The following is a 21,429-nucleotide window of genomic DNA, read 5'->3' as shown; positions in this document are numbered from 1 at the left end:
AAGGTGATGACATCTGATATTTTGCTAATGTCTGTATTGGAAATACTGAAACATTCCAAAGACTATTCTGTTGCTATGCAGTTATTTAGCACTTGTAGCATGGAACACTAAAATGACCTTAATTTCAAATCCGAATAAAGTAATTTTGAATATCTCATATATATATATATGCACTTACCTCTTCTTTTTGGTTTCTGTGTGGGTGAAAAGTGCTTCATACATAAAAACTGGTCAGCTTTCATTACTTTTGGCAATATTCACCCTCTAATCAAAGGAATGTTTGATTTTAAACATGACTATTTCCCCATTATGTCTTTCCATTAAACTCCCCTAAGGTAAATCTTCCAAAAGCTTAATCAATGTATGATTCCTCAAAAGCCTGAAATTTAGATTATTTTAGCCACATACTCTCAAATCAAAATGACTATATGCATTTTTAATAATTCCATTCTTATCTTTGCTTAATTTTATGATCTTAGTACACTTCCTTTTTCACATGTTTAATAGGTAAAAGATATAAAGTGAATATATTCAATTATATAGATCTCTTTAAGGTACTTTCACTTTTTTGCAAATGATCTACTGACAAGATAGAAATGAATATTCTAGTTAGTCTGAACAATAAAACAGTGGCAATAGGATAAAGTTCTGACCCATCTATTTTGACTAATAATATTAATCAGATTACATAGAGAAATTGTCACTCTATTATTTCATGAGAAGACACCCCAGGTTTGCTACCTTCAAAAAGTAAATTATCTTCTATAGACTATTTCTGATATTGGTGAAGAATATTTTCTCTTATTTTCTCCTATAGAATTTACAGAGATTAAAGATATAATTTGAATAAAAAGATATCTCGAGTAAAATAAAACTTGTATCTTTATTTGATATATAAATACCTATTAAAATTACTATAAACTCAAATTTATATTTTTATTAGTAGGTATAACATTGGGCCTTGAATTATAATAGCAAAAAGGCATTTAGGAACTACTTGAATTTTATCAAAGCTTGGAACTAAAATTTAAGACAGTTTAAATATTTTTGATACACCCTTTTTCTAGACAATTTAATATTTTATTTAAAAAACCTTTATCATTTCACTTATTGTGATAGAAATACGGTGTGAAAAGAACAGTTTCAAGCTTTTGACAAATTTTTATACCTGACCTTAACCAGTTTAACATGTGTTTGTAAATAATTATTATATACCATATATTAAGAAAGGATTTCAGATAATGTTATGTATGCAATCAAATAAGTAAATACTAGAATAAAATAAAATATGGGAGCATATAGCATTCTAATGGAAAATTTAGTTTTAAAGAAAAGACAAGATAGATCTTCTGACAACATATTTATCTCATACTCCATAGCATAGCGACAATGATCATTTGATTAAGTTCTTTAAATTAGTCGTTGGATAGCACATCATACCAATTAAGAAAGAACTGACCCCCTAAATGCTGTGTTGACAAAAAAACTTATTTGGAGCAGAACCATTTTTATTTTTATTTTTACTTTTATTTTTTGCATATGAAAATTTATTACTATGGTGTTTTCACCATTAAAATTTATGATCTTGGTCTTTCCTTCTTGCCTTTGTGTAGGGCCAAAAGAGAATATTGGCTACTTTGACAACCTGAAAGCAGACTCCAGGAATATCACCAAGAGCATGACTTTTTATACCAAATCCAGCAACCAGAACTTCACCGTTTTCCTCAATGAAGTTCAAGCAACCATCATTGGGTATAAAGGCTCTGATTTTCTTGCCATTCTTGATGCGCTGGACCCTGACACACTTCCTAATGGCAGAATTTGGCTGTTTGGCTTCAACTCCCACTTTTTCCAGCACAATTCCTTCTGCGGGAGAAGCACCTCCAAAAGAGTTGGCCTTCAGGGCTGTGCCTAAATGGACTTTCTTGGTGTTTATCATGCCTCTTCTGGTCTCTTCGGTGACTACAGAGCTTCCTAGCAGTACGAAGTACATGGCACTTGCCCATCCTGCCAGTGCCAGGGGCCTCAGCAAAAGAGAGACTTTTAAACTTTTTAGAAATTATTTATTCATTAAGAGCACATTGTGTTTTGGATGATTCTGAAGTGGATAAAACACTTTACCATAGAAATATTTTAATGCTAATAGAATTCTCATCCACCCTTGAATTTGAGTTTTATTTTACTTTGTATTGCCAACCTATTTATGAACAATATTAACAGTTATTTACATAGGGCTACATGATGACAATTGTTTACCCATTTTAGGATGTCTATGGGTAATTAAATATCCAGAATTTAATTTGAACATGGATTCTGTTTATAAGATTTGTTTACATTGTTGCAGGTGGAGAGATTTATAAAACAATTTTCTGAGTTCTCTTACTTTGTCACATAGATTTTGCTAAGACTCTGTAATTTTTGTGGAATGCATTACTATTGCATTTTCTGTAAAAAAGTACTTTGAATAGTTTTCGGGATGTTATTGTAAGGAAAAAGGCCAGAATTTTTACCTTTCGTAATCTTCAAACTAGCATTAAAATAGACTGTTTCTACAAAAATATAATGTAGAGAAAAAATGAAATCTCTTTATTTATATTTTCCTTAAACCCAGTAACTCTGGAAAATATGTACTATTATCTCCAATATTCTGTTGAAGAACCAGAAGAAATAGAAATAATCTGAGTCACACAGGTAGAAGGTAAAAAGCTTGGATCTTTCTAGTACAAATTCATTGTGTCCTAGCCAACTCTCAAATCTATATGACACTCCCATTCCTACACTGAAAGAACTTTCCCAGGAGGAAAAGTTCTAGAGTCTTAAAGACATGGAAGAAATATGTACTACTCATGAATGCAACCTTGTTTTTCTCCATCTATATGCTCTTTGAAATATGTAACTCATTGGTGAGTTTGGTTAGATTTGAAGCACTCCAGTGTCCATCAGTAAAGTTTCCTCCTTTTCAAAACTTGTTCCCCTACTGGTTTTTAAATACTATTTATTGATTTTCTTTCCACTACTCTGTGCCGTCAAGTCTGTCTTATAGCCTGGGTGTGGTAGCTCACGCCTGTAATCCCAGCACTTTGGGAGGCCAAGGCAGGTGGATCACTTGAGGTCAGGAGTTCAAGACCAGCCTGGCCAACATGGTGAAACCCCATCTTTACTAAAAATACAAAAATCAGCCAGGCATCGTGGCATGTGCCTGTAGTCCCAGCTACTTGGAAGGCTGAGGCAGGACAGTCTCTTGAACCTGGGAGGCGGAAGTTGTAGTGAACCAAGATTATACCACTGCACTCCAGCCTGGTGACAAAGCGAGACTCTGCCAAAAAAACCAAAAAAAACCAAAAAATATTTCATAGAGCTTGCTTACTAAACTGCCTTTCCATTACACAGTTATTCCTCAGGGTGCCCTTCTTAAACTTCCTATTTAATTAGATATATTCTGCTTGGGTTATCTCGCTAACTGCAATGAGAGATTCAAAATACCTATTGCTAACTCAGACTTTTTCTTCTAACCTCCAGACTAACATTCTAATTCATCTTGCATGTAAAAAATATCATGTCAAAAATCAAAAGTAATCATATCCCTCATATTTCCCTAGGCTGTTGTGTTTGCTACATAATAAACATTCAACCATGTGCTCAGTGCCAAGTCATAAATCTTAAAATATTTTTCACTTCGTCCTCCTCTATTTATTAATTACAGGTAATTAATTATTCTATTAAGTAAACATTGTACAGTTTTCTTAATGTGTTCTAAGACATTCAGAGAACAATTGTTTTCCGCACTGAGGATACAGCGGTAACACTTCATGCATTCCTGGATATTTTGCTCTAGGTTATGAGAGAGATATTAAACAAATAATAAAAAAACAAACAAAATGAAACCAAAACCAAAACCATGAAAGTCCAGCTATGTTGAGAGCTTACAAAGAGAGGTATTAAATTCCAGGAACACATTTAATGGAACGTTTAGCTTAATCAGGGAAATCAGGAAAGGCTTTTCAGAGGAAGGGAAACTTGAGGAGATCTGAAGTATGAGCATTGAGTTAACTGGTTTATAAGGTAGAAAAGGGAGAGTTCCAGGTGGGGAACTGCAAGTGGAAAGCCTGTCAGGCCAGATAAAGCACAGTGAGAGCAGTTCAAAAGACAGAGTTGCTGGAAGAAAATTAGACTGGGGAAGCGTGATGACGGATGAGATGCAGAACGAAGTGGAACACACGTGGCCTCATAGAACTTCTAATGGTTCTGTGAGAAATGGTGAACTATCTGAGGTTTTTTATTGTTTATTTTTTATTTTATAATCTATCTACATATTTGTAGAAAATCCTATCTCCATTACTTTTTTTTTTTTTTTTTTTTTTTTTTTTTTTTATTTGAGACAAGAGTCTCACTCTGTCTCTCAGGCTGGCGTGCAGTAACTCAGCTGCTCACTGCAACCTCCGACTCCCAGGTTCGAGTGATTCTCATGCCTCAGTATCCCAAGTAGCTGGGACTACAGGCACCTCCCAGCATGCCCAGCTAATTTTTGTATTTTTAGCAGAGACAGAGTTTCAACTTGTTGGACAAGCTGGCCTTGAACACCTGACCTAAGGTGATCCTCCCCACTTGGCCTCCTAACGTTCTGGGATTACAGGCATGAGCCACTGCACCTGACTGATACCTTTTTCTTTGCTTAAAATGTTCCTCAATCATGTTGCACTTGGGCTAGCTCCTACCCAATACCACTGAGTTGCCAACTGCACTGAGGCTCCTTCCCTTATCTTCCAGTCTGACTTCAGTAGCAGTCTTAAATTCCTTTTGGGTATACCTTTACATTAATGTCATTATACTATATTGTTTACTTTTAAAAGTCTTAAGTCAACTCCTTGAGGGCAGCAACTATATTTTCTTTGCATCCTTCTTTATCAGCGCAGTGCTGAGGATGTATAGGTTATAAAACAGATGTCTGTTAAATAAATAAATGCAAGGAACCAAATCAGAATTAACAGCAGATGAAGTAGGCCAAAGTTTTATTCTTCAATAAGCTTGCAGTGTAGTGAGAGTGGATGACAAATGGCTATAGCAAATGGAAAATCTTCTGAGGAAAGTATGCAAGTTTGCATATGGCTGGATGTATTGGCAAAAGAGTCCAGGAGTAGGTATCATTTTAGACTCTAATTACCATCATCAGTATTTCTATAGCACAAAGATGGATTTTCCAAGTTGAACTGGGAAGTTCAAGGCCGTATATACCCAGGAAACAAAGTCCCTATCAGTTCATATAGGCACAGGTAGGACTTTTACTAGGCTCAGAATTATGTGTGTTAGTGTATGAGTAAGCATGAGGCTTTGACGGATTTGAGCATGAGACTTTCATGAATGTTGATGTTTCAAAAAGATCCAATAGACAGATTGATGTGAGGATTAACGTTAAACGAGTCTGGAGATAACGAGACCATTAAGAATTCCTATAACAATGTTTTAGGTCAGAGGATGACAAATGTTTTCTGTGAGAGGCCAGATAGCAAACATTGTGGGCTTTGTGGGCCATATGGTCTTTGTTACAGCTACTCAACTGTATTGTTGAAGAGTAAAAGCACCATAGATGATATGCAAATGGACAAGCACGGCTGTGTACCAATAAAAAATTATGTATAAGACAGGTGGCAGGCCTGATTTTACTCGGCCATAATTTGTTAAGTGAAAGTTAATAAAAGTCTAAACTGGACTGATAGCAGTGAAAATGGAAAATAAGGGATATCTATAAGAAAATCATAGAAGTGGAATATATAGCACTGATTTCTTATTATGTGAGTGGCAAAAAAGAAAGAAAGAAAGAAAGAAAGAAAGAAAGAAAGAAAGAAAGAAAGAAAGAAAGAAAGAAAGAAAGAAAGAAAGAAAGAAGGAAAAAAAGGGCAGTTAAAAATGACATCAAGATTTGAGACCCAGTGACTGCAAGGTTGATGGTGCCATCAAGAGTTATAGGCATGTTAAGAAGGATGCTGTTTTGGGAGTGAAGATGGTTATGCATGTAATAGAGAAGACAGTTAACAGAAAAAAGTGTGTAGTACTAGGAGCAGTTCATTAAGCTATGAATAATATCAAAAATGCCAAAGCCTGTACCACATGGCAATGAGTTTTTATACATTTTTTCCAACTTTTCAATGTTTACATTGTAAATAATGAAGAGGTATGTGAGTTTTTGTTAATATTTTAGCATGCTCAATATGGTTTTATTAGCATTCTATACAGAATGCATTGCTCTTTCACCCATCCATCTGTGATATAAAATAAACTGGGCTATTATAAAAAGCATTTATTTCAGAAAATAGTAACCTATTTCTTGCTATAAATAAGTCTTCAATATATGGTGCTTGAAAAATGGGACTGTATTCTTTTTTCTTTATTCAGACTTCAAGAGGATTTAATTTTGATTTTAAGCAGTCAAACTGAAATAAGATTAACTATAAACAATTTTTCTCCATTTCTTTTTCTGGACAGGCAAACTTTACTATGCATCTCAATTAGAAACATACTTGTCAGGTGGTAAAGAAAAAGGAACAGGTGAGTCAGCAATGGTATAGGACAGGCTTCTTTACCAAGTCTGCTTCCTGAAAAAAACAATGATTTGGACATGAATTATTGAAAGTCACACTGAAACTAGTCAGCAACGTTGACATAGTGTTCAGTACACCTGAAACCTGTGTAGGGGAATTATTTTAACCTCTACTTCTTAAATATCTGTAAAATTTCCTTGTTAAAACAGGAGCTAGAAATAATTTCTTTAAAATTCTACTTCATTAGGAGGGGCTTGTAAACATTGCTATTATTATTCTCTAACGCATGGAAAGTTTTGACCATAACTAAAAATTGTTCTCCCAGCTATAACATCAAATACCTAGGACTCAGCTGCTTATGCTTTTTTATAAGTTTTCTATCTCTCATTTTTTTTTTCATTACTATTCAATCTCATTATGTGTAACCTTTCCCAAAGAACTATTCAGACTTCGGAAACAATTCACAAATCCTATTTCAAGTAGATCGTTGATCTGAAATGTTTTATTCCTATTGTGAATCAAACTGAATGGCTTCTTCGGGAAGACCTTTTATATCTTAAACACTCTAAGGGAAATATTTTCTTTATGGAATTTTAAAAGAAGAAGTATGAAACAGTTATTTGCTGTGCATTTGAAAAATATATTGCTGGCCATGTGTAGTGATATTTAAAACACATTTAAATTATGTTTACTTCTTCTCTGCCTTATTATATGGAATAAAATTAATCATTTATCAAAGTTGGAGTAATGGCAGATCATACCTTGTTCTATTATTCCATAAACAGATCTGAGTATATTTGATATATTATAGAAACTATACCAAAGATATATTTGAAATTGAAGAAGATAATGGAAATTAAGGCCTGTGTGTGTTGAGGAAGAGGGAGCTCATGTAAATACTTTAAGTGTCTTCCCTGTTGTACTAAATTTTAATGACATCTTTGGGTAATTGAACTTTAAGTGAAAAAGAAATCAGATGATACAACGTGATATTTAATATTTTCTTCCAAACAATTATATAAACCACTCAAAAAGAGTTTAAGTATAAACAAATCATATAAAATATTTGTATAGCAATGATCATCAAATTGGGGTCTGAGTACCCTTGGCGGGGAGGGTCAGGAAGACTTCTCACATGGTAAATGGGCACAGATAATTGTAAGGATAACAATTGTTAGATTTTGAACCTCATTATGTATCCTTTTGTATGGGCGAGGCCGTCGTGCAGGGTCTCTTTTCTTGTGTTCCTTTCATAATTACCCTCTGACTTTTACAGCAATAATTTTCATTTGATGACCTTTATTTGTTCATCATTCTGTCAAATAATGCACTGTTTCTAAGGATGAAAGCAGCAAAGTATTAGTCATAAAACTCCCGACAAAGCCCTATATATTATCTATTCAAGCATCTATATATCATCTATCCAGCTATTATCTAACTATTTATGTATCTTAGAATTAGAATTCAGAACTGAAATTATCCTCATGGGATGCATATTGACATATATTTACTTGAATTGGAAATTAATTCAGGCTTTTTCATTTTGTGTTTGTTTTCTGAGACAGGTTCTTGTTCTGTCACCCAGGTTGGAATGCAGTGGAGCAATCATGGCTCACTAAAACCTTGACCTCCAGGACTCAAGCAATCTTCCCACCTCAGATTCCTGAGAAGTTGGGACCACAGGTGCGCAGTCACACTTTTTCTGACAGGAAGAAAGCTACTATGGTTTTCTATGACAGCAGGTCTAGCTTTGAGGATTGGTTATATGTCAGACATTTTCTTTTTACAATGATTGAATGATCCAAAACATCAGTCCCAAGGCTACAAAGCATATGATACTAAAGAATAATTTTATCAAAAATTACATTAGTGATATTTTAATTTTCTCAAATCTTTCTGAAAGCATCTGAATAAAAATAGTGCTTCTACATGAAAGAGAAACAGGCATGCATAATAGTTATTTCATATATCTGAGTAAAGCTTCATTTGGAATAGTTAACAGAAGTTGAGAAAATAATAGATTCTAAGGAAATACATTTCAAGCCACGTGATTTCCAATCATTGTAGTCACTGAAAATGAATTAGAAGCTAATGATACACCAGCTAATATTTTTCATAAATAAATATTATTTAATTGGTGTTCTTAACCAGCATTTAGTAGCAATCAACTTATATGGTCTTACACCAGTGTATATTTTGGAGAGGATGAGGGCTGTGAAAAAACATATTAAGGGAAAATCTGATAAATGATTTAATTCAATTACTATAGTCATCCTAGATAATTCAACTATAATAGATATAAAACAATGTTTTATTAATAGATTTCACTTAGAGACCAGTTTTAGCTTCACAGAAAAATGGAGAGGAAGACACAGAGATTTCTCACATTTCTCTTACCCCCATGTTTTACACAAGCATAGCCTCTCCATTATCAACACCCCTATGTTTATATTATCACTTTATCATTTTCCCTCTGTTCAGTACTAATACGACTTAAGGAATAGTCAAATTCACTGTCCCTATAGTATTTCCCCAATTCCCCTTCTCCCATTATACAAACGACTACATTATTACACCAGCAAGGTGTTTGCCTCCAATAGACATTTCTCTAAGTTACTACCAGTGGAATATTTAGCAGTTGGGTCACCATTTTTGCACAAAACTATTTGTGTCCCACAGCTTACTCACGATTGGATTCTTCTTGCCAGCCAGGATGCAAGTGAACCAGTTCTAAAATCTATATTTTTTACTTATTTTCTTGAACCACTCTCAATACCAACTTTGTTCATGGCATCTTAGAAGAAGATCTCAAGATATGATTAGACATAAATGAGAATTACTGTGGTAAATTCCTGTGAAGGTTAAGGAGAGAGGACTCATGACTGATGAAAAAAGTCTTTAAAACATAATGCAGACATGTCACTTATGAAAGACAAGAAGTGAAAAAGGAGGATGAGCTCAGAAGAGTTTGTGTTGTAGAACTGCTTTGACAAAGTTGATTGGGAGAGCTTAGGAATGGTCTGTCATTAAAGGAGTGCCATATTGGGCTGAAATGTTCCATCTGTAGTACTCCCTGATACACTCAGTCATTGTCTTGCAGCAGCCTTGAGGAAATGAAGCCTCGGAATGAGCCCCATGGAGAATCTGAAGGTGTGCCGGTAGGAGGTTGTGAGTCTTCCTGAAATTGTAGGCCTTCTTGAAGGGAGAGCTGTGTGATACACACCCATGGACAGATAATGGAATTTTAAAAATTCCCACACAACCCAATGAATTAAGTATATATTATGTTGTTTTTATAAGCTATAAACAGGGAATTAGTTCAAAAAGACAAAGCAAGAAGGAAGTGTGGCATTAAAAATTGGCTGGAAAATTTGACAGGAGAGAAGAAAATAAAAAGGAGAGAAATAAAAAGATAAACTTACAGAATTTTAAACTGGAAGAAATAATAGGCATAGTCTAAAATATTTAATATTTGAAAAAGAAAACTGAAAAATGGAAAACTTAAGATTGTACTGCTGGTATTTACCAATTTATTTATTATACTATTCATATACAAAAGGAAATGATATGAAATACAGACATTATTTTACAGAGTTTGAAATAGATGATATAAAACATTCTAGGTTTGTAGTTCTAAGTAGTCATTTAAAATCCTTGTTTGTATGTCTTTTTTTATGCTGTATGTATCAAGAATTATGTCAGAAAAACAAACACTTGGATAGTTCTTAATAGCAGAAGAATACAACTAGCTTTGAAGATTAATGACATGTAAAGAACATATTGAATAGAAATTAAAAAAAGGTTGAGGCTCCTTTATATAAAGTGTTTTGGAAACAAGTCTCCTATCTGTATAAAAGTATTACGTCTAAAGAAATTTTTTCCACAATAAACTAGAATATGGCACAACCATTGGCTGGGCATGATCCTCTTTCATAAATGACAGCGTATCTTCCATTGACCTATCCTCCCATGAATAAAAATTGTAAACACTGGAAAAAACTAACAAACAATCCTTTGAATCCACTGGGGAGCAATGAAGGACAGGCAGAAACTGGAGTGGGCTCCTTATTGCAAACTCCTGGCATACGTTATATCCTCAATTGTAATTTTAGAGGATTTCCTATTTTATCCGAATTGGTAGCAGTAATAATGGCAGTGAGATCTCTGATAATTATGACCAGATAGATGGTAATTATGATAAAATCTCTATGACAGATTTTATCTCTGAGAGAGAGTCTGTTGAAGTCCAGTCTATGAATATCATCTTAGTTCACCGTAGCTGAGAGGGCAAAACCTGTAGCACTCACTATAAATTGCTGAAGCTTGAACTGCTTTTTAGTGAGATCTTTTCCCATCACCCATCACAGATAATGACACTTTCCTCTCAGTTCAGCAGAGTGATGAGATGGAATTCCAACAGCAATAGTAACTGCAGTGGTGACGTAAAGAGTTAAAGACAGGAAATGCTATTGCAAGGCAGCATCTTAGAGGGCTGGACAGGCCTGAACTATGTAATCCTGATGGAGGACCAGCAAACATGATCCATAAACTGGCCAGGTCTGTGGACAATGGAATTGCATCCTGGCTTCTTAAAATATCTAGGGAAAATTTATTGTAATGTATTAGACTTCCCAAAATTCTGCAGTGGAACATTCAGAACATTACAAGTTGGAGACAAAGGTTAACATGGCCTGCTTACTCACAAGCTTGGAAGGCCTATAATATAAGGCTCAATTACAGTATATTATTTGCTGAGGCTCTTAAAATTTCTGATTAATTTTGTGTAAACTCTAAGTAGAATTCCCAAATGTCAAAATCGTGAACATTAACATTCACATACAGCCTCTAAATTGAGTTGTATTGGTCAACAATAGAAGAAAAATATTTTAAAAGCAATGTTATTATGTTTCATGCTCGATAGTTCTTAAGAATGTTGCAGAAGTATTTTTGAAAGTCTACATTGCAAATTTAATCTGGAGATAGAGATTAGCTGATGATATCATTGTAGTGAAACTTGAAAGTCTCATTTTTGAATGTCAGAACAAGGATGGCATAAGGAAAGCCTAAAGGCAGGACCTGGAGAACACTGGTAGGTATAGCAAGGTTACTACGGTGGTGGTCATGGTCAGGAATATATTCAAATGCCAGTTGATAAAGAAGTATTAAATCCCACTTTGGGAGGCCTAGGAAGGTGGATCACTTGAGGCCAAAAGTTTAAGACGTGGCAAAACCCCATATTTACTAAAAATACAAAAATTAACTGGGCATGGTGGCATGGTGGCACATGCCTGTAATCCCAGCTACTTGGTAGGCTGAGGCACAAGAATTGCTTGACTCTGAGAGGTGTGGGTTGCAGTGAGCCAAGATCGCACCACTGAACTCCACCTTGGGTGACAACGAGACTCTGTTTCAAAAAAAAAAAAAAAAAAAAATTCCAGACAGTGTGAATTACAAGGACAAAGTCTACAGAGCAGAGGGCTGATTCTAAAATGAAGCTCAACTTCCTAAATGGTAATTTAATAAAAAAAAGAAATTAAAAAATTCAGAGCTGGGAGTAAATGAAGACATAAAGAGAAAACACTAAAATACACCAAAAAAGGTCATGCAAAAAAAAAAAAAATTAAAAGTATTATCAACATTTGAGAGAATTGAAGATATGAAAACAATGGGATCCAGGTAAAATTCCAAAGATGAAATAGAATTTCAGGTCTCTTGGAAACCACATACAGCAGCTAAGGGAAGATTTTTCTATGTTTGTTTCATAGAGTTTCCATATCTTGGGGAAAATGTAACTTCCTGTTTCTTGATGATTTGATGTGTGATTTCTGAGAGTATGATACTATCAATTGCATAAATGCTTGATTATGCTGGCTTTATTAGCTGTGATTCTTTGAATTCTAAACACCAAATACAGACATTAAAATAAAATCATAAACATAGATTCAAGATCAAAATTCTATCATTTCTAAAATTATATGCTTCTTGTTTTCTTCCTTCTCAATGCAATCTTCTATTATTTAATAGAATAGATCTAGTTTCCATATCTGATAATTATTTTAAGAACTATTAATTATATTTCTAGGAACTAGTAGTATATTTAAAATTTAAAATATGAATGTAGAAAAAATAGAAATGATGAATAGAAATTGAATACAACTATGGGAAAATAAGAATGACTTAAAAATTACCAAAAGTATCATTGCAATTAACGTATGTTTTTTTTAAACATAAAACTGAACTGATCATATGAGCAGGATATTATCTGAAAACACTGTTCCACATTCATTTTTGGTAGATGATGGAAAAACCTGAAGATTACGTTTTCGTGAGAATAATGTTTCAGTTCATTTGAAAGTACTTTCCTTTTTTTTAATGGAGAAACCACATTGTTGCGAAAGAAGAAAGAAGACTAGCACACTCATTCAAAGAGATGGTACATTTCCAGCCACAGTTGTTCACTGACACTTTATTGTTTTGTTGAGGCGTTTGTCCCCTCTTCTACCCCATTCCCATTCTCAGAATGCCATTCCATTCCTCAGTCAGCAAGAGCACTGCAACATACTTAAATTTAAACCCAAATGGTTTTTATTGTTTGTTTGTGTGTCAAAAGCAAACATGCTTTCCTAAGTTATCTAGCAATTCATTTGTTTTTCTTTAAATTTCTGGATACTATCAAACTTTGAATGCATACAAATCTATGCTTATACTATAGAATTAAGAAAAATAATCCATCTAGTGTCATGTAATGGCTGAAGTTTTAACCAAGAGTTGTAACATTTTTAAAAATAAAACTCTGCCTGCCAGACAGTTTCACATTTGGGAACTCGGCTTTGCTTCACATACCCTGGCACGTAAAATAGTTTCCACATTCTCAGAAACCTAATGGTAATTCCACATTGCTGTTTCCCTCTGGGGGTTCACAGCATTTGTATCAGATTGCAACCTCTCTAGAAGCTCATGTTCATTTAAAAATCTTTCCCCACCTTGAGCTTTGTTTGTATTTCTCATTCCATATTATTTTTCATGAGTTTGGTAGTTTTTAGGGAAAATAATTTCTTATACTAGTACTTAATTTTAACAATCAATGATATGAAATTCTGCAGGTCAAGTTGGTGGCTGAGGATTACAAACACTCTCAAAATGAAGGAACTAATGTAGAACATTCGATCTTAGTTGAGAAACTCTCCATCCCACAACATCATAATCTAATATTAGTCTTGTTTTTATAAGAATATTTCTATGTATGAAAATACATAAATGAGAGGAAAAGAACTCTGACACTCAAATTATTTATAGATTAAAGACTGAATTATTTTTCTTATATGTGAAGTAAGGATATTGCATTAGGCCGTTCTTGTGTTGCTATAAAGAAATATCTGAGACCAGGTAATTTATAAGAAAAGTGGTTTAATTGGTTCACAGTTCTGCAGGCTGTACAGGAAGCACGGTGCCAACATCTGCTTTTGGGGAGGCCTCAGGGAGATTTTACTCATGGCAGAAGGCAAAGCAGGAGCAGACACCTCACACAGCAAAAATATGAGTGAGAGAGAGAGTGTAGGGGGGAGATGCCACACACTTTTAAATGACCAGGTCTCATGTGAATTCAGAGTGGGAGCTCGCTTATCACAAAGGGGATGGCTCAAGTCATTTATGAGGGATTCATCCCATAATCTAAACACCTCTCACCAGGTCCTACCTCTAACAATGGGGATTTCATTTTAACATGAGATTGGGATGGGGACAAAAATCCAAACTATGCAATTCCACTCCTGGTCCCACCAGATCTCATGTTCTTGCCACATTGGAAAATACAATCATGCCTTCCCAATAATCCTCCAAAATCTTTACTTATTCCAACATAAATTCAAAAGTCTAAAGTTCAAAGTCTCATCAGAGACAAGGCAAGTCCCTCACACCTATGAGCCTGTAAAATAAAATAAAATAAAACAAAAAAACAAGTTAGTTACTTCTAATATACAATGGGGATATATGCATTGGGTAAACATTCCCATTCCAAAAGGGAGATATCATCCAAAAGAAAGGAACTACAGACCCCATGCAAGTTTGAAACCCAGTAGGGAAGTCGTTAAATCTTAAAGTTCCAAAGCAATCTCTTTTAACTACATGTTCCACATCCCGGACACACTGGTATGAGGGGTAGAGTCCTAGTGCCTTGGGCAGCTCTGCCCCTGTGTCTTTGCAGGGTAAAGCTCCCATGTCTGCTCTGAGATTTTTGAATGCCTGCAGCTTATCCAGGCACAGGGTGCAAGCTGCTAATGGATCTACCATTCTTGGGTCTGTAGGGATGGTGGCCTGCTTCCCACAGCTCCACTAGGCAGTTTCCCACTGGGAATTCTGTGTGGGGCCGCCAACCCCATACTTTCCCTCCAAACCTAGAAGAGGTTCTCTATGAGGGCCACCCTGGGGACGGGCTTCTGCCTGTGTACCCAGACTTTCTCATAGATTCTCTGAAATCTAGATGGAGGTTGCCAAGTCTTTACTCTTGCTTTCTATTTGCCTGTAGGCTTAACACAATTTGGACGCTGCCAAAGCTTATGGCTTGTGCTCTTTGGAGTGGCAGCCTGTGTTGCATGTGGGGGCCCTTTGAGACATGGCTGGAGCTGGAATGGTGGGGTTTCAGGGAGCAGTGCCTCAAGACAGCACAGAGCAGTGAAGCCCTGGGCCTGGCTTACAAAATCATTCTGTCCTCCTAGGCCTCAGAGCCTGTGATAGGAAGGATTGCCTCTTAGGTCTCTAAAATGCCTCTGAGGTTTTTTCCCCAGTGTCTTGGATGTTAGCACTTGGTTCCTTTAGACGTTTAAGTGGCTCATGGTTCTACAGGCTGTATAGGAAGCATAGTGCTGGCATCTGCTTCTGGGGAGGCCTCAGGAAGATTTTACTCACAACAGAATGCAAAGCAGGAGCAGACACTTCACATGACAAAAACAGGAGCAAGCGACAGTTGGGTCTGTCTGGCTCAAGTTGGGTATCACCAAAGGCATGGCTCAAGCAATTCATGAAGGATCTGCCCGCATGATACATATGCCTCCCACCGGGCCTCACCTCCAACATTGGGGATTACATTTCAACATGAGATATGGATGGAGACAAATATCCAAACTATATCAGATTTTAAGATTTAAAAAGGATGGCCATGTGCAATGGCTCACACCTGTAATCCCAGTGTTTCAGGGGGCTGAGGCAGGAGGATCACTTGAGCCCAGGAGTTTGAGACCAGCCTGGGCAACATAGTGAGATCTTGTCTCTGCCAAAAACGAAAACACTGCTCTAGCCTGGTGGTGAGTGTATGTGTTCCTGTCTACGTGGAAGGCTAAGGTGGAAGGATTGCTTGGGCCCAGGAGTTCAAGGTTACTGTGACCTGTGATCATTCCATTGCATTCCAGTCTGGGTGACAGAGTGGGACCCTGTCTCTGAAAATCATAATTACAATAATTGTTATCATTTAAATTTGGCTGAAATATGTGAGGATGAGTAATTTGGCCTAAATTATCTGCCTATATTGCTAAGTCATGGGAAAACTGCAGTGCAAAACTTCTGATTTTCTATACAATCTAATCATAGCCAGTAATTGTATCTAATGAAATTTTATGTATAACAACCACAACTAGGTTAAGTGGAAATATATTTTTAATACATGCTTTTTGATGATAATGGTTAAGTGGTGAAAGAGCAACTGAATTAAACTTATTTATATTTTAAAAAATACAGCTTTGTCTAGGTAAAATCGATGAGCATAATTACAGTATTTCTCAATAAAGTCTATTTTAGATTTGAAAATATATTTTCACATAGGATAAATACATTGAATCCTTTTATTTTCTTCTGGAAATTTACTATATGTAAAACAGAAGGGGGTAAGGGAATTAAAGGAAAATGCCTATTCTTCTGATGGCCTTTAAGTATCAAAGTAAACAGAAAATAACCTATTCCAACTACTGTTCCCATTGCTAAAATAGTCCTTTATAAATTTAAGAAAAAAAATTAGTAGCAAAAATATGATGCAAATGATCATAGAAATTGGACAAAACTTTTTTTTTTTCTCTAAGCTTAACTCTTGCAGAAAATTTATATGACAGTGGACTGCATTGGCTTATCTATGCAGTTTTTTATTTATTTGTTTATATATACCTTGTCACTCTACTCCTCTATCAGGAAAGGTTGTTGCCAATGTGCATAATATTTTTATAGCCTGTCTGAAAGTATCAAAATCAGCACTAATAAACCCAGTATACAATTTTTCAGTTTAGTTAAGTAGTATTGACTGAACCACTGCAATATGAATCAAAATAAGGTGCGTTTTCACTTATTTTTTTCAGGTACACTGCTGACAAGATTTGTGGGTAATGACTGAAAAGAAAATGTTATTTTCTTCTCATGTTTTGTTGTTGCTAATGTTGTTGGTGTTTTACATGTAGTTATGGGTTTCAATAGACTTCTCCCTGAACCACAAAGGCAAATTTAAAAATGGTATGTACATTAACATGAGACATGTATAGTATAAACAGTTTAATTTCTCATATTAAGAGGTAAAATGTATCAAGGATTGCTAGCCAAAAATGCAGTCACAGAAATCAGTCTACAGTTTTCAAATGGAGAGTGTCAGTTTAACCAGGGATACCTGGGGATTGAATTTAGAGTGTTCCCCTTTTCTATCTGCTACTTGGATATTTTCCTTGCTGAGAAACATTAGCTGATCAGAAAAATAAGCTGGCCTCCTCCTCCTCCTCCTCCTCCCTCCTCCTCCTCCTCCTCCTCCTCCTCCCTCCCTCCTCCTCCTCCTCCTCCTCCTCCTCCTCCTCCTCCTCCTCCTCCTCCTTCTTCCTCTTCCTCTTCCTCTTCCTCTTCCTCTTCCTCTTCCTCTTCCTCTTCCTCTTCCTCTTCCTCTTCCTCTTCTTCTTCTTCTTCTTCTTCTTCTTCTTCTTCTTCTTCTTTTTTTCCAGATAGGATTTCACTCCCATCACCCACGCTGGAGTGCAGTGGCACTATCTCAGCTCACTACAGCCTCTGCCTCCCAGACTCAAGGGATTCTCCCATCCCAGCCTCTAGAGTAGCTAGGAATACATGCACATACTACCGCTACTGGCTAATTTTTGTATTTTTAGTGAGATGAGGTTTTACCATGTTGGCCAGGCTGGTCTCAAACTCCTGACTTCAAGTGATCCTCCTGCTTTGGCCTCCCAAAGTGCTGGGATTATAGGCATGAGCCACTGCACTCGGCCCAAGATGAGTTATTTTCTGTATGTAGTAAAATCTGTCTGCCCAGTTTAAAGAAAGACTAAAGAGTATGTTTTTTGATGAATAATAAGTTCTCCTCAGAATAACTGAACATAATGAAAGCCAAATTCTTGTTTTCTCAGTAGGAAAAAAATAGAGAAAGAGACTTTCTTTGCCAAATGTAGTAGTCATGACAGGCTGTTATACATACTAAAGCTTTCTGAAACCCCACTGTCTGTATTATGGTAAAAGTACAAACTTTTATGTCTCAAGTGTACACCATTAAAGCTATCAGAAACAGAAAACATGTGTTAGAATAGCACATTCACATCTGATTGATGAAGCAAATGTTCCTTAGTACACAGATTGCTCTAACCACTCCATTGAATACAATTTCCTTGCGATTTAGAGATCAATCTACTTTTGGCTTGCTGATTTTTATGAGATTTGATTTTATGATATTTGATGCCTACATAGAAGTGGTCACTGCCATATTCCACAACTGACTCAAAGGAGAACTCTTTATAAAGATTTACACATATTATAAACCACCCACCCTCATATTGAAAAATCTTTAAAAAATAATCTTTCTATCACCCACCATGTACCCTATGACAGCACCTGCGGATTTTCTATAATGAGATTAGAGAATCAAATCTAAAAATGCAATATTCCCTGACAATTTTTAAATGATTATATTGATGGGAATCTATTCATGTAATGATTCATCTTTGGTCTTCATTCTACAGAATAAAGAGAAAAGCATATATAGAGAGGTCTCCATATTATATCCTTACTATAAAATAAAGAAGCAAATAATTGGTTGTCCAATTTTTAGTGAAGTCTTTCTACATTATTATTAACGATGGTCTCCCATATAGAATAGGGTTTATATATAAATTAATATATTATAAAAGAATGATATAATTCTTCCCCAGAATCAGACTAAAGACATAGAACGGCCTTTTTTTCTACAGATCAGAATGATGGATAGAATATTCCTGGAAGAACCATGATTGTCTTGAGCTCAACCTGACACCTACTGAACACTGTCAAATATGACTTGGTATGTTCCATATGAACGTATAATATGAACTATATGATTGTATACCCTGCATCATATGCCTTTATATCTTTATCAACAAATTCTAGGGTTTTTTTTTTTTTTTTTTGAGACAGAGTCTCGCTCTGTCACCCAGGCTGGAGTGCAGTGGCGCGATCTTGGCTCAGGGCAAGCTCCGGCTCCCGGGTTCACGCCATTCTCCTGCCTCAGCCTCCCGAGTAGCTGGGACTACAGGCACCTGCCACCGCACCAAGCTAATTTTTTGTATTTTTAGTAGAGAGAGCGTTTCACCGTGGTCTCACTGTGGTCTTAATCTCCTGACCTCGTGATCCACCCACCTTGGCCTCCCAAAGTTCTGGGATTACAGGTGTGAGCGACCGCACCAGGCCATTGTAGAGTATTTTCTTATATTTTCATTTATATGTTGAGTACACTTATCTAAGAGACACTACTATTTGACTTCTGAAACACCTCAGGATTTGAACATCATTTAAATTCTGAAAAAAGAAAACAAGAAAAATTCCCTTTCTTTCTGTCCTTCATTTAAAAGGACATTTACCATTTAAAAGAGCGAATTAGATCCCCATGATCACCCTTGTGGGTGACAGATGACGGGCCACACTCCCTGTCGGGGGTGGGGTGTGGATAGCGTGGGTTGCACAGGCTGGGGTCAGGGATGACAGGAGGAAGTGGTTCTTGGCTACTTAGCCTGTTTCCAGGACCTGTCGCACCAATAGAGGTACAATATGGATGGTGGGCTCACGGCCTTTCTTTACCCCAGTGGATTCTATAGAACACACTGCCAGTCTCTTGTCGTCCATTTACCTGGCTTCTTTTGATATCCATTTGAAAGAACTGGAGAAGAGTGCTTTTGAGGCCAGGCTTTTGAGCTGATTCTCAGCCCTCAGTCAAAAGAATCAATTCTATAATTCCCTTCCTCCTCTCCACAGAAGAAGGACCATTTCCCTAGAGGCAACTCAGAAGATGTGAGAAGCTGCAGAAAAAAGACACGAGTCCTACGAAGCTGAGGTCTTGAAGCAGCTTGCAAAGGATGGAGAAATAAGTGGTTTAGAAAGCAATAGAAGAGAATAATTACTTCAGTAAAATGGCAAAAAGAACATGACCCACAAAATGGAAGCTAATGAGGAGAACAGAGAGGCACAAATAGCTGTCAAATTGGAGTGTTTGCCAGAGAAGGATAAACACATTGAACAAGTGCAGAAGAACAAAGAATCCAGAGGTCCTGCTGATGAGACTGAAGCTGACTAATTTCTTCTGAGAACTGACTTTCATCCTCTACTTCCTAAATATCCAAAAACTACTGGCCAGTGTCATTTATTCTGTCCTTTCTGACAATATTCTAGAAGCTAATGTACAGCTGTATGCATAAACCCATACTGTAAGATGTTGGTTTAGGGGATAAAGGGGTGAAAGTGAAAGTGTGGTTCTTTCTAAGGTAGACATTTTTCTCGCTGCATCTTTTTTATTTCAGTACACTTGGTGCGCTGGGCTAATGGCAAGTACTGTATTTGCTCTGTGAAAACATACTGTGAAGAGTATGTAGTGGCTTCTTTCGAACTTTTAAATGCTGAGTATATGTTCACTTTTCAATCCCAATTGTGTCCCAATCTTACCAGATGCTTAAATAGTTAAGTATCTTACAAGATATTTAAATGGTTAATAAAACTGCACAGTACTATTGGTGGCAGTGACTTCAAAAAAATAAAAAGAGAAGCCTGGTATGGTGGCTCACACCTGTAATCCCAGGACTTTGGAAAGCTGAGGTGGGAGGATCACTTGAGGTCGAGTTCGAGACCAGCCTAGACAACATGATGAAATCCTGTCCCTTCTAAAAATACAAAAATTAGCCAGGTGTCCTGGCAGATGCCTATAGTCCCAGCTACTCAGTAGGTTAAGGCAGGAAAATTGCTTGAACCTTGGAGATGGAGGTTACAATGAAACGAGATCATACCACTGTACTCCAGCCTAGGTGACACAGCAATACTTCATCTCAAAAATAAATAAATAAATAAAAAATAAATAAATAAAAAGGAAGCATTACATGAATGTTTTTAAACTAGACTTGTGATTCTCTTGGTCCTCTGAATTTTACAGACAAATTTAATCCTCATAATAGATGATAGAAGAATCTTCCTTGAGGCTTTGACCAGCCCATAGATCCATAAGTTGAACCCATGCCCAGAGAATTTCCCATCTTCTTTTAAGCGCCCTAAACGTATAAATTAATGAAAAAGTAGGGATTGTTAGTTTGAGAGAAGCCTTAATAAGAGAGATGGAGACCAAAATACACAACAGAAACATGTAAAAAGGAAATTGGAGAAAAGAGACAGCTTAGTAATTAAAAATTCAAGTAATTTATTATTAATGTACTAATAATTGTATGTATGTGTTCAGAAATTTTTAGAAAATATGCATTTGAAATATTAGAAGACAAAATCTAGAAAGTATCTTGAAAGGTTAGAAAACAGAAGAATTGATGAGAAATAGTGAGACAGGTGAAGAAAATTAGAAGACATCACTTAAAAATATTTCCAAAAATAAAAAATTAGAGAAAAGGAGAGGTATAAAATATCA

General features: G+C 36.0%; 2 pseudogenes; one reads left to right on the top strand and one right to left on the bottom strand.

Annotated features, from left to right (window-relative positions):
- Nucleotides 1-1,577: 1,577 nt before the first annotated feature.
- LOC103236268 (small ribosomal subunit protein uS12-like) lies at nt 1,578-2,006 on the bottom strand (annotated as a pseudogene).
- A 17,578-nt stretch (nt 2,007-19,584) lies between these two features.
- LOC119619627 (stathmin-like) lies at nt 19,585-20,103 on the top strand (annotated as a pseudogene).
- Nucleotides 20,104-21,429: the final 1,326 nt, after the last annotated feature.

Source organism: Chlorocebus sabaeus, chromosome 7 (assembly GCF_047675955.1).
Source record: "Chlorocebus sabaeus isolate Y175 chromosome 7, mChlSab1.0.hap1, whole genome shotgun sequence".
NCBI lineage: Eukaryota > Metazoa > Chordata > Mammalia > Primates > Cercopithecidae > Chlorocebus > Chlorocebus sabaeus.
The sequence above is the reverse complement of the archived record's forward strand: the minus strand, read 5'-3'. Positions and strand labels throughout refer to the sequence as shown.